At 45.4% G+C, this 14,443-nt stretch overlaps 1 protein-coding gene and 1 long non-coding RNA gene across 2 annotated transcripts in view; one reads left to right on the top strand and one right to left on the bottom strand.

The window, feature by feature from the left end:
* The window catches only part of LOC146857247 (uncharacterized), a 41,984-nt gene extending 39,494 nt beyond the window's left edge, over positions 1-2,490 (top strand). Inside the window, exon 6 of the long non-coding RNA XR_014979882.1 lies at positions 1,581-2,490. This is a non-coding gene — a long non-coding RNA (uncharacterized LOC146857247). The remainder of the gene's footprint in view (positions 1-1,580) is intronic.
* The window catches only part of LOC146857246 (pancreatic secretory granule membrane major glycoprotein GP2-like), a 606,316-nt gene that overhangs the window by 570,475 nt on the left and 21,398 nt on the right, over positions 1-14,443 (bottom strand). The window lies entirely within an intron of this gene.

Genomic DNA, 14,443 nt, shown 5'->3' with positions numbered 1-14,443 from the left:
AGTGCCTCAGCTCTGAGCCTTAGTCCATTTGTACAGCCTCTTAGCACTGACCAGTTCACAACATAAAAAGTAAACAGCATGCACATTCTCAGTGCTGACCAGGCCCAACATATAGTTTCGCAGCCATACGTATAGCCGACTCCTGATGACTTTCAACATAATGTGCCTCGCTGTGAGAAAGAATGAATATACAGCATATTAGCCAGACCAGATGCCAACACCCTGTGTCTCAGCCCTGACCAGATCCAGACCAGCTTTTACGGCTCAGACAGCTCCTCAGGCAGCATCTCAACCGTGAGCGGCTCTCAAGAGTGTAGTAGCCAGACACCAACAACCAACACACAGCATCTCACCCTGAGCAGATCCTAACACACAGATTCCCATCCCTAATTCCAATAAAATGCATCTCAGCCCTGACCTCCCCCTTCACACAGCTTCTTAGCACCAAGCGGTTCACGAAATAAAATGTACCAGGCCTTAAGAACTCCTGTCAATTGCCTTCTGAGTGCTGACCACCTGCAGCAGATAGGTTCTCAGCCCATAGGTATATCTCACTAGTGCTACTCAGCCCCATCACACATCTGTCCACTTAGAAAGATATCTAGACTCTTAGATGTGTCAAGCTTCATGGGTTAGTCCCATAACCGAGGCATTCCAAACCATACTGCTTGCAATATTCTCCAAACCCTACCCCTGGTGGCCACTGTTGAGCATGCCTGTGTGCCCTTTAGCAGCATGTGCACGGGCCCATAATGCCAGACCAAGAGCCATGAGAATAAATAAAAGGAATACCTGCGATGGAGCGGATATGCTTGGAACAGATAACACCTGTGTTTGTGCATGTTTCTACTGTGTTGTCTGATAACAGATGTCTCGGCCACTACCCCACATGGAAGGCATGTCTAAAGTCTGGTAATTCTACAAAGAAATGCGCTACTGAACATGTTAGTAGGCAGCAAGGAAAGGTTCTAGTGGACATGTCTTCATCAAGTCATTACTACACTGAGAATGACACTAGTGCATATATGTGTAATCAACCCCTTGTACATAGCAAGAGAGGCACTGATGTTTCCTCTGTAGTTAGCCATTCATATAACTGAGGGGGGTGCTAGCATAGGCCTCTGCTACTAAGCCAATCATACCCACTTAGACAGGTGCATCCCACTGTTGGCAACCAACTGAATAAATGAGGCAGGCGCTAATGTACAACTATATTAAAAAATCACGCACAATGACACCAGTACTAGGGCACACCTTTGTAGCCAGGATAGTTACCTTGCACAGTCAAGGCCCACCAGGCACAGTGACACATACCAAAGGAAGCATGTCATTAAAAAGCCCTGTTCAAGTCAGCCATGTAGGCTCCATCCTGGACATCCACACAGGGAGGTCTGAGCAAGGGCAGGAGTAGTGTGGGTAGCCTTGAACATGTGTCTTGGTGCTAGTGGAGCTGGGTGCCTGTGGCCAGGGACAGATGTTCTTGGAAGTAGCGGTAATGAAGTAATCCTCAACAAAGAGGCTCTGCAGACATTATGGAGAAACCATGCACTCATTTATGACAGTCTCTTCTTTTCATGCAGCTTCAGCTGAAACATCTAACTACAAATTCAGATACTGATATCCAAAGACGGTCCAGCATTTTTGAGAAGAAAGGAAACAAGCCCTCCAAATTCTACTGTAAAGCAAGATCTTCTGCAGGGATGACCCTCCATCACCACTGGGAAGCCAACCTGACCAGTGTGGAAGAGGAGTGCATGGAGGATTTGGATTATACGTACCTCGGAATACGACTGGCTAACTGCTGTTGGGTCTGTTCCTCATGACACCCAATCATGATTGGTCTGTCCCTTCCATTCCTCCCGACATTTGGACATGCTGGTTTTGTCCTCCTCTGTTCCCCGATGATTCTTGATTAAACTGGTCCATCTGTTCCATTTATCTTTGGCAATACGGAGTCTCTCTCCTCTGTTACTTTTGGCTACTTAGTTATACGCAGTCTGTCCCTTCCATTCTGCATAGACATTTACCATGCTCGGTCTTTACTCCCTCACCTCTATCGATATATGCTCAGGCACAATGATCTAGAGCCACAGCCATAAATCCCAGAACCCCCTGGATCTCCTCTGGCCCTGAGGTAGAGTGGGATGGCTCACCTATGGCTGAGGTTCACTTGAGCCTTTGCACATGCTCATTCATGCCCATGGTCTGAACTCTGACTCCTCCTCTTTTGTCACTCTATCATGGTTTCATAACAGTCATGCCTTTTGTAGATCTATCTGATTTAAGACACGTGTGTTTCCTATATAAAAGGTTGTAAGTTGCCCCAACACCATTTCTGCCTCATGACAAATTCCCTAAACCTTGGCTTATAGCACCAGTACTGGTCTGAAACCCAATCTTGCCCTACCAGCTCTCTCATATATGGCAGACATTTCCAGTGCCATCTGTAGAAGTCAGATAAATATTTGGAATAAATGCACTTTATCCTTGGTTACTTTTAAGTATTTTATTTTAGCAAATGTTAATATTTATGATTCTGTTAAATACAAATAGATCTTGAAATGTTAAGTGTCTGACTGCATTATCAAACAAAATATTTTAATAATAGCAAAATGAAATTTAAAACTTGAATCATAAATCTATGTCCATATTACAGCCCTTAAGAGACAGAATTTGTAACTGTCTTCCAAGGCTTTAAAGCGAAGAACCATTGGCATATTTTGTCAACCTACCTTGATTATTATGTAGTTTTACGTCACAGGAGCCGTTAATGCTCTTATTTCATTTTATCTATTTGGTGTAGCGAACACTACAAACTGCATTGTTATTAGACGAGGAGTTGGATTAAAAGCACAGTTATATCTTGTTTACGTTTTCATGCATTTGTCATGCTTGTCTGGCCAATAGGTGTGAGTTGGTGGTGGTAATAGGTTCGGCATTGTTTTTGTGGTATGGTTTTGTAGGACTTATACGGGTCTTCCTCAATCTTTGTTCAGTGACACGTGAATTTAAGTTACTGCTGTATGATCTGTTATATGTTATGTGTTTTTTAAAGGGGGAGGATGTGTGTTATCTTGTATAGTTATCTGTGCATCTTCCACATTTTCTTTACGCATGGTTCTTCATGTAATGCTTTATTCCATCTTGCATTCATATTTTTTGATGCAATTTCTCTTTACATGTTTCATCATGTAAATATTTTACTCTATCTTGCATTCTTATATTTTTGTGTTTTATAAAGGGGGAGGATATGTTATATATTGTATACGTATTTATGCATCTCCCCTATTGCTTGGCCCTAGCTGCTCAGCCACTGTGAATGTGCTGCGTGGAATGTTGGAGTGGTGATAATGAATGGAATGTTTGGGTGCCTGTGAGGTGAGGTGTGGCAGTTGGGAGTATGGGCTGAGCAGCAGGGAGGCTGCTCCTAGTGGGGCTATTATTATGGCTGTCCTCAGGACCAAACTATGGATGTACTTATCTGCAACTCAGACTAAATACATCATCTTCAATAAACTACACCTCAACAACCAGACTTCCATTACAACACACAGCTCAGCTAGTGGGAAACGAAGAGGATACTGGTTAAAAAGAGGACTCTTGTCATTACATGAAAACCCCAAGAGAAGTGGCCAAACCGAGGGAGATAGATAAACTGCTCTATGGCGAGGCACAGTGTGTGAGACATGTCTATCTCCTATTGAGGCGGCACATCTTGACTTCCAGGAGTCAAGACAAGTCATTTTCTTCCAGTTTCAAAGCCACTAATTAGCATGATGGTAACATCCCTGGAAATAGCATCACGTGAGGGCTGATAACGACATCCCAACAGTGGCTAAAAAGTGTTGGTCTGGAATGTGGCAGGAGCAATCGCCAATAGCGGAGATTAATTCAAACCTTCCTTCTATCGGCATGCAAATCTGTCTTTCCTAATCTTACAAAGAGCACGCCAACGGCTCAGACCAGGAGCGGTGTAGTCCCTATACGGACTTTGGTGCTCCCCGATTGGACCCATTTCCAGTGGCGGCTGGTGACATTTGAAAGTAGTGGGGATATACAGGTGGTTGCCAACTGTCTTGCCTCTCAATTCACTCATGGTTTATCATTAAGTTCATGTTTAAAAAATATGACTTGTAATAAATATTGATAAGTGCAGGGAAATAATGTGACATATTAATGTCAGAGCTTCTATGTGTTAAAGGAATACACTCTTTTGAATTTTGAAGAGACTTTATATTTTACATGATGTTTGTAGTCTGATTTACATATCAAACATTTTCAGGGCTTGGTTCGTGGACGGGCTGTAAGAGCCGGGCCAAATCACTGGCTTAATTTATTGTCTCGCCCACTTTCATTATACTCCAGGCAACCTTGGTCATCAGGATGGATTCAATATTAGAATAATATAGCTTGTCGGGACCTCTCAGCCACTTCATTGACTCAGGCCGATAGAAGGGCTCCTAGACTGAATTGAGGCTCTGATCCAACAGAGCCAGGCCTCTCCATGATTCCCGCGCGTGCAGGCTGAGCTGTATCTGTGGTGGTAAATAACAGGAGAGATGTGCACGGCATAAAATCCCCAGGACAACAGAGCAAGCGCCTATAGCAAGATTACAAGATATTTTATGTCGTACCTTTAGAAAACCTTAACATTTGCATTACAATACATGAGCAACACCTTGTGTACAACTGAAATCAGCATAATACATTTTTAGGTCTCGGCTGGCGAAAGCAGCACGCATGCACTGCTCTCGGCATCCGAGAGCTTCTTGAAATCAATTCGGTCGAGGAAGAGGACGCCCCGCCCCCTCTTCCCAATGGCTCGCGTCATAGCTTAGGCTAAACGCAGGCTTCTTATTGTAAAGGAGGCTTCTTAGTCCCTCCTTGTTGCCGCCCTGTCCCCTTTTGGCACCGCCCACCGGGATTTGATCTTTTACTGGCGGCGTTAGACTATGGGGTTTAATTACTGGGGAAGCACTATTTGTTTCCCCTTCCCTCTGCCTCTCTCCCCGAGCAGACCCTTCCCTTTGTCTCTCTCAGAGACACAGCTGCTTATTTAAGTTTTTTGTTATTTTGTTTGACCACATGATACACGAGGACATAGAGATGTTACAAGCCCTTGTAGCTATTTCACAGACTGACGCCTGTACTTTCTGCCACTTTTATGTTTTTTAAATCGTCCGTGTTGATAGTTTGGCAGCAGCCTGCATTTGATGGCGGCTGCAACATTTTACAAGAATAGCAAATCCTTGTTTTCGAAAAGTTGATGCCTTCAGTTGTGTGGTTGGTTGTGTGAGGAAATCTAGCTGCTGCGGCTGCGAGTGGACCCTCGGTCATGATGTTCACCTCTCGGCGCGCGATCTACTGTTGCCTGCGACGTGTGGGCTTCGCCGCCTTTTGGTTTTAGGGGTGCTTTTGCTGTCGTTTTGTGCAATTCATAAATCATTACGAACGTTCTGAAGTCCAATTATTATGACATGTTTTCCCGGGCAATTATCATGACGTTTTCCCGGGCATCTTTCATTTTCAGTGTTGTTGTTAATGTGTAGCCAGCGGGGGCTGAAATCCGTATGTCAGATCAGTTTTCAGTTTGGCATTCACACCATGGCCCTGGCGATGAAAGCGCAGTAAAATGTGTAAATAGCAGATATTTTGTGCGAGTACTCGAAACCCGAGCAGTCTCATTTTTAGGTTTCGCCTGACCCAGCGCATGTGCTGGTCTGGCGAAACTTTTTGAGAGGGCTCCAAAAAGTGCTACCAGGCCAGCCTAGAGCTACAGTGCATCTGCGCGGGCACACGCGCCGCGCTTTTCCGCCATTACTTTCAATTGCTTGGCCGCTTTGATGTTTGATCGGGATCGCGATCACTTTCGCGGCCGCTTGGCATAGCCAATAGGTCTCGCTTTTGGGACCTTATAAGTATTTAGTTATGCAACTGTTGCATGGCTAAACACTTATAAGGTCCCAAAGGTGAGACCTATTGGCTATGCCAATGCTTGTTTTGTTTTCATTCAAGCTAATTACAGTGGAGGAATAAAGGTGATTCAGTCTATCGACTTTGTCAGGATTTCTTTGTGCTTTATATTTGTTTAGGCCCTGAAGGCATATTCAGAAGACTGCTATAGTCGCAGCTTTATTCATTTTTATTCAGTTGAACATAATAACGGCCTCTGTTCAGCCACCTGTGATGGCTGCCGCAGAAACAACTTACAGAAGATGAAGGAACTTTTAGCCTTGGCATGCACTGCAGAGTGCTTAATTTGTAAAAAAACAAAAACAAAAAAAAAGAAGATGAAGTGCAGGGGCCCCCGTCAGGAAGCCACCCCAGTTTGCACCACACGTGGCCACTGTACTTACACACAGGGCTTTAAGTGGGATGAAAAAACTGGGGGGTTTCTCAAAGGGCCGTGGCCAATGCAATTAAAGGCGTGGCTTAAAACACGTAAGCTAAAACCCAGTGTTTAGCATAGTGTGCCGCCCAACTTGTAATTTGCTGTTTTTGTCATTGCATCCGGATATATGATACAACAAGTAACATCATACCTACAACAAGTCAGGACTATTGGCTTTGTCAATGTTTGTTAGTTGCATAAGATAAATAAGCTGCAACTATGACGTGTATATAATATTAAACAAGCATTAAAAATGCAATAGGTCTCGCCTTTCATTAATTAAAGCCATTTGCTTTGGTATACAATACCATTAGCAAAGCAAATGGCTTTAACTTAATCAAAGGCGAGACCTATTGCATTTTCAATGCTTGTTTTATTGTGAAACGATCTCAGCGCTGAAGAAAGAATATAAAAATACAACGTAGCCTAATAGAATATGCATCCCCAAATTCTCTATGTGCGCCTTCATTTTGCAATTAACATTACCCAGTAGAGAACGAGCAGTATACGGAAAGGTGGGATGAGGCGTTCTATGTGCCCCATGAAGAGGAAAGTTTTTGCTTGTGCAAAGTAAAGTTACAGGTGTTTTCTTCAATTTAACGTTACTTGCTAAATGCTATCACTAACAGCACCAGATGGCGTGAAGTACTTACTGCTGCGCTCCGCATAGATGTGGTACATGATCGCCCTTATAGCAGTCTTTTCCACCCTCTCGCTTCATGCGCTATGTGCTGGGCCTGAAAAGGGAAGAGTAGAGACTAGCATGGGACAGAGCACAGCCAATCACTGCATTGCTTCATATTAAAGCTATATAATGATTGGCCTACATTGTCTCACTACAAGACTAGGCCTACTAGCATATATAGAGCCAATCTAGTTGCTCATCCCTTGCTTAAACAGCATGAAAGCAACACCAGGATTGGCTAGACCAGGCTCAACCAGCCTAAGAGACCGGGGAGACTGCAGCTGTGATCCTTGGGCCACTAGTGTTGGCTAGGTAAGGAATGCCTCAAGTGCGCATGTCAGGTGGGACTCGGAAACACACCTATCCAACCTGACATGCGGACTTCAATTAAGTGCAGATCCAGCCAGCCTGCTGCCAATAATTAAGTCCCGCACCTGCACGCACTCATGCTAGAATAAAGGTACATACACGCAGTGTGATCTACTCCGCGACTGGGCCAGAAAAAAAATGTTTTTGATTATTTATTATTATTTTACATTTTGTAATATGGGTGCCAGCATGGCAACAAATATAGGAGGGTCAACGCTCCAAAGCTGCAATAGAGAAACCGTCCTGCCAGTCTCTAGTTCATGATGTGGTTCAAAAACAACAATCAGAACTATACCACTTCCAATAAGAATGACAGACGTGGGTCAGTATTTTAAAGGTTTGTATAATACATTATTAGGCAAAATACATTAAATATGCAATCAATAGTTAGCAGCAAAGCGTACAAATCCTAGGTATCATGAACTCTGTCACCCAGTTCCGCAAAACGCTGCCTGGCTCAACCATGTTGCGCACCGTCAAGATAACTTAACAGCATTCTGGGACCTGATGCCAGCGAGATCGCGCCCTAAGGATGTTTGGTCCCCCTTTGGAGAAGTACCTTAGTGCGCAGGTGAGTAGTGGTGAAGAGGATGTGGCCTCCAGTGCGCTGGCAATGGATTAGGAGATGTTATGCCTGTTGCTTGTGGTACCCGGAGTGGCTTTGGTTGAAGGGCACCGCACGTTGTTGTAAAGTCCTTCTTGCTGCAGCTGGTTCTATCCTAGCAGGGCCCTGGCCCTCAATGACCTTGCTGAGTAGCTGATTCCTCTTCCTCCCCTCCCCCCTCACATTCTTATTGGATGAGATCTTTCTCCATTGCGTGGTACTTGGATCTATGATAAGATGCCCATATCTGAATCAGAGGTCGAAGAGGGGGAAAAAAAAGTAGGGGAACTGTGGACGGAGAATCAGAGGGCGGGAATAACCCAAGGATTGGATCAGTGGGCGGAGCCAGAGGTGTGGCCAGAATGCGCAAACATCCCAATTTTTAGTATTTGTTTGGCATTTCACTGCCCAGTTTAATCAACCAATGGATACACATGATTATTTAAGGTTGTGAGTTATTGACATTAAAATACATTCACAAAGTGGGATATGCTTCTAATCACAGAATGTCCCAAATACGATAAAATGTGGAAGCACAAGCCATTTGTCTCCGAGCCATGGAGTTTGTCATCAGCACTTCTCCCTTTTCCACGACAGCAGTTTAAACATGAATGGCAAAATATCCTAGTTTGCAAATGTTTTCAATATAAATATGGCTCTGCCATATTTACCTCATAATGCAAGATCTGCTGAATGATCTGACCATTTAAACTAATAAATTGTTTGTAGCTCAAACGTATCAAAAGTTAATAATGTGACTTGTGTTGCTGCGGAGTAGATGGCTTATTGCAAGGGTTGACTGATCGCCTTTCTCACTGCTGCATTTGTATGTTACTCTGGTACTAATAAGGCAAAATCTTCCCAGAGACTGTTAGCATGTGTACACATGTCAAAATAATAAAATATCAGAAAATATACTGCATTACGCTGCAGCCAGAGTGATTGATCTGGAGAAACACAAACTCAGAATTTAAAACGTAATACCATGGTTGGGGGTTCTCTTTAATAATCAGAATTGATTTCTGTCCAAAAGAACACTTTTTGCAGCATTAGGATAATCAAAGACTGGGGAAAAACATAATGCTCTAATTTATACCTTTCAGTTTGTATGCAGCTCTTAAATGACAGTTAATAGCTCACTGTTCTTTGTTAGGATTTTAACTTATAAACTGCAAGTAACAAAAGGATCTCTCTGACAACGGCAGTAACCCACTGACCTATTTACATTATGAGCACTTTGTGATCTGCATGGTACATGTTCTTTGCCGCAGGCACATTAACCCTCTGAGCTACCTTTCCATGAGTCAAAACTTCCACTAGGCAAAATTCCGATCTCACTCTAGGAAGAACATTAAACACCAGAGTCATCATGACATTTTTATTGTTGCTGAAAATTGCTGGATGCCAGGAAGGAGGCAGCAAGCGCTTTTAAAACCATAATATACTTGCAAACATAATGCCTCCACCCAAAGTCAGCACTTGGTGCGGTTACACCGGTTGCACCGCCCTAGAGCTGGCCCTTATCAAGGGTCCTGTGACCTCAGTGACAGTCACTGTTGTTCTAGGGTGTGCTGCTTCATAGGCCTGCCCGCAAGACTGGATGTGAACTTCAGTATGGATTGTGGTGGACAGGCCTTCAAGGTTAACCCACACTTGCCACTGCTAGGGTCCACCTGCTGGTGCTAAGACACCAGAGCTTCTAAAGTCTTGCGAAGCCTTCTAAGGTCTAGCATGGGATTTTGCTCTCTCAGGAAAGTGGTCTGGTGGACTGGTTATTAAGGCTGAACCTGGTTCCCCAGTTCCAAATTCAGCAGCTCTGGCCATAGTGCCACATCCTCTCCCCCACTGAACACCATACTGCCCCACTGAGAAAAACTCACACTGCCTTCAACTACAACCCAATTGTTGCCGGCTATAAACACCTGGATGCGGCTCAATTCAAATTACACACAAGAGCGATATGCGGCCTACAAAAAAAAAAGTAACAACATCCTGGAAAAAGCAAACACTCATAGGGAATGCAGAATTTAGCAAACCGTGTGAAATGTACACAGGAACAACATGGTTACCTTAATGCTTTTACACGCACTATTCAGAAATCAGTGAGTGCTTGCGCCTGAAAAGTTAAGGATATGACTACAGGGCCCTGAATGGACCCATTTCAATGTCCTTTGCTTATATCCTTACAAAACGTAAGCAGTATGGTAAAAAAGACCACGTCCCTGGACGCAGAGCCACAGTACACATTTTGTTTTCCAATCCACACATTGCAGTACCTCCAGGATTGGTGCACTAGTTGCAAGCCCAGGGAAAACAAGGACAAGAAAACAAAAACAGCGCTTTACTGGCAAACTCTGTAAACGTTGCGATAATGTGTTTGGGTGTGAATAAAATTAATCTGGACAGTTTGCTACCACTCTGTCTTACTTTATTTCGTTTTTTTTCATATTTTTCACCTTTTATTCCTGATGCTTCTCTTTGGAATTAAAATATCCGAAAAATATGACATTTCCAGCAAAAATGTTTTTCTTTTTTGGATCCATTTCACAGGGGAGCAAATAAAAGAGAAGAGCGGAAAGAGAGTGAGAACCCCGTCTCGAAGTTATGGTTTTCAGTAAGTGAAGAACTACTAGACAGAAAGAGAGGGAAGAAGATAAATTATGTGGGAGGTGGGGGGGCAGCTGATATGGCAGAGCAGAAGTGGACACTGTCTCTTTCTTCTCTGGGCAGGAAGGAAAAGACAGAGTCCTGTTACTTCTCTGCCGTCCGCCTCTCACGAACGACAGGAATGCCAAGCTTTTTAGGTCTCGCGTGCGTTGCAGTGCAAAGCGTTGCTTCGCCTCCGCAAGAGATTTTGTAGGAGAGGATTTTCAGAAAAGGGCTTTAAGCCCCTTCCCTCATTTCCATTGGCTGGCGTCACCATTTAATGGTAAAAAGTAGCCTGCCATTGGAAAGGAGGGTTTTCTGTAGACGCTCTTTGGCCTCCGAGCCGGACTCGGTGGCCTGCTTTGCGTCTGTCGCAAAGCAGTTTCTTCTCTTCATGGGACCATGTGTTTCTAAAAACACAAGGCCCCATAAAGACGAGATCGATGCTTGTTTTAACATCAGGCTTTTGCTTAAAGTGAAAGCGCGATGCTAAAATAAACACACTGCTGTTTGCGTAATGGTGACAGCTTGTTTTGGACTGCTACAACACAGCTGAGCAGATAGAGGGAAAAATTTAGATCTGTGACATCAACGTGAAGGTGTGTGCCATGGACACCAACATAGACGCAGGTCAGTGCCTCTCTATTGTAGGGTTTTTAGTAAAAGGGATGATAGGGGCACTGCTTTGTAATGTACCTGTATATGTGTCACAACAGTCAAAAGGTGCTGATAGACGCAGGTCAGTGTCTTTATATTTCAGAATTAATTTCCGCATACACCATTGATTTAAGCACCAATGAAACAATTCCAAGCAGCCCCAAACCTTTACTTTTGTTTTCGATTTATTTCGCATCGTCTGACTAAATCACAGGACAATCTGCAGTCGTCAACGGAGTGCATGTGTAACTCACTGTGGCAAGCAAGAGAGTACCGCGTGTAAACAAGAATGGCAAATTCCTGTTTTATTTAAAAAACGAAAGTAATATGGAAATAAAATATTTTACAGCGAAGTTCATGTGAGATTTGTGTATAAAATCCAGAGTACCCAGTGCCGTTCCTGTTCAATGGCTCAGCGCTTTCTAAATATACCAGTGTAGGGGAATGAGGGCCGGCTGGAGGCATAGGGAGTTACAGCCAGAGTCGTGGCTGTTTCTCTTACCAGCTACAGCCGCCTGGCGGACCGGCTCTCTCCGAGGCTAAGGGGCCGTTTTTCTCTCATCTTTCCGCATAACGCAGACTCGCAGTGGACAAAAGTCCACACTTGCTCGACCGACGTCGGTGGAGACAACAGCCAGCCTTTGGGAGAGAGGGGGAGGGGACAAGCCGACACAAGACCAATTTTTTGTGTGGGAAAAAGGCCGCTTTATTGAAACAGGTGCATATCACAATTTCATCACCTTGGCAACTGCCTTCCAAAACTAAAACCTCACTATACATGAGTTTCCTGACCCCTTGTTCCCCCCCCCCATCCCTACGATCCCCACATCAGATCTCCCACCACACAAAATACAACATAACATTCCATAACAATAATATTACCCAATCCTACACAATCTAGCATTTCCAAATCCTAACCTCCCCTGACCCTAATCCCTACCTGCCTTTGTGCTACTGTAACTAACCAATCTCTAATCTAAACTTATCCTACCTAGTTACCCTTTCCCTGCTCCTGCTAACAAACTACCAACATATAAAAAAAACTACAGCCAATCCCGGCCAACTGTCAACCAGCCCGCCACCCAGAAAAAGGCGGGAGTGTAGGCGAAGACGCCGCCTCCCTCGTTTATCTGCCACCCCGCACCGGACAAACAAACCCCCCATCCCCCTTTTATGAATGCCCAGCAATCTGGCCAACACTTCTCTCAATTCCAACAAGTACAAGTCCATACCCAACCGGGATAGATGGACCCAGTCACCTCTGAAAAAATCCGGCGTGTCATACCTAATATCTTTATGCGCAATCCTGAAAATCCCGACTGCCGACAAAATCTCACCATTTCCGTATTCAGCTTACGCCGGGCCTTGTCCACCGCACCCGGGTTAACCGCCCCTCTCCAAACCCTGCGAGGAACAAACTGTCCAGACAATGGAACAACCAGCCCACTGAGCCTTAATCAACGCCAAGTCCCGCTTCATACAACGCATAAGTGCCAGGCCTGTCTCCCTTACCATGTCGTTCTCCCCTAAATGAAGTACCAGAACATCCGGGCACCTACCAGCCACCAAAATCCTGTTGAGAACCTGTAACAGCTCCTTCCACCGCATACCACCCCTGCCACACCAGCACACAGAAAATAGTTCTTTATTAAACCCCAAACTTTCCCCAAAATACCTGGAGCGGGCCTGGAATTGCGCCCGCTTCACCAAAAAATGGCCGACAATCCAAATGGACATCTCCCTGGCGAGGGGACCCATCACCGAACCTGAAACGAGAAACATGAATGAACAGGAAAAAGGAACAACCGCGCTAGAACCCCCCAGGTACGGTGCGCACATAAAGCTGATAGCAACCCGAAGACCACCTGCCCAACCTCATAATGTCCCCTCGCTCCCAGCCTCTAGAGTGAGCTTCTGAAGCTGCACCAATCCGAAATGAATGCGTCCCAAAATCTTTCCCTTCGATCCCCAGCCTACCCAGCGCTTTTCGCAGTACCGCTAAAAGCTGTGAAGCTTTGACACACCGTCCGTCCCCATGCCCAAAGACCAAACCCCCCCCAAGGCCCCTGCAAAAGACCTCCACCGCAGACCCCACTGATAAGGACAAACCTGTGAAGCAACCCCCTTTTGCAAAGAAACCCATTTTCCCCTTCCACTCTGATCCGTCTTTGCCGTCCTCAGCCATATGTGGACCCTATCGGCACTAAAAGAAACCTCCCTCCAAGACAGCCCCTGCTCCGCTTTGGTTCCCAACAGCTCCGAGACCCGAAAGGGCCTGACAAATATCCAGGACATCAGTGTGGGGAAAAGTACGACTTCCCCAACGCCAAAACACATCCCAGGCAACACCCCAATCACCCCCTCCAACAGCTCCCATGACAAAGGATTCCGCACCCGGGTTGCGCGTCCGCATTCACGCGCCCAACCTTCCAAAATGAACGACCCAAGCTCCCCAGCGGAGGGGGCATAGCCCCACAATAATTTCCAGACGAAAGCAATACCCGCCAGTTTGCCCGCTATCGTGACCCTCGTAAAACCCTTCTCAACCAAGTCCAAGATAAACTGATAAACATCTTCCTGTCTAGACGCCAAAGAGGCGCCGTGCACCAGAGCACAAAAATTCCTCCCATGCTGCCCGATACACTGCTTTCGTGGAGTGAGCCAGGGAACATAGAACCAGTTGCAACATCCTGTGTTGCCTACGTACCACAGATGCTGTGGCATTCTGGTCGGGGTCCTGTCCGCGTCCTTGGCGAGCCCACGGAACATCCCCCACTGCGAACGAGACAAAGCATCCGCAATGTCATTGTCCACACCTGGCACATGCACCGCACGAAAAGCAATATCATGCTTCAAGCACCCCAACACAAAAACCCTCAACAACTTCAGGACCTGTTCATATCGGGCAGACTGGCGATTTACAATGTGCACCACCGCCATATTACCAATTCTGAAGGTGATTTTCTTGGGCGCCAAGAGTTCCCCCCAAAGTGTGATTGCCACCACCAGAGGGAAAAACTCTGGTAAGGCTATGCTCCTGCCCCCTTCCAACCACTCCTCGGGCCAGTGCTCGGCACACCACCTCCCTTGC

The sequence above is a fragment of the Triturus cristatus genome, chromosome 3_2 (assembly GCF_964204655.1).
Source record: "Triturus cristatus chromosome 3_2, aTriCri1.1, whole genome shotgun sequence".
In the NCBI taxonomy this organism is placed as follows: Eukaryota; Metazoa; Chordata; class Amphibia; order Caudata; family Salamandridae; genus Triturus; species Triturus cristatus.
Note: the sequence above shows the minus strand (reverse complement) of the source record. Positions and strands in the feature narration are given on the sequence as shown.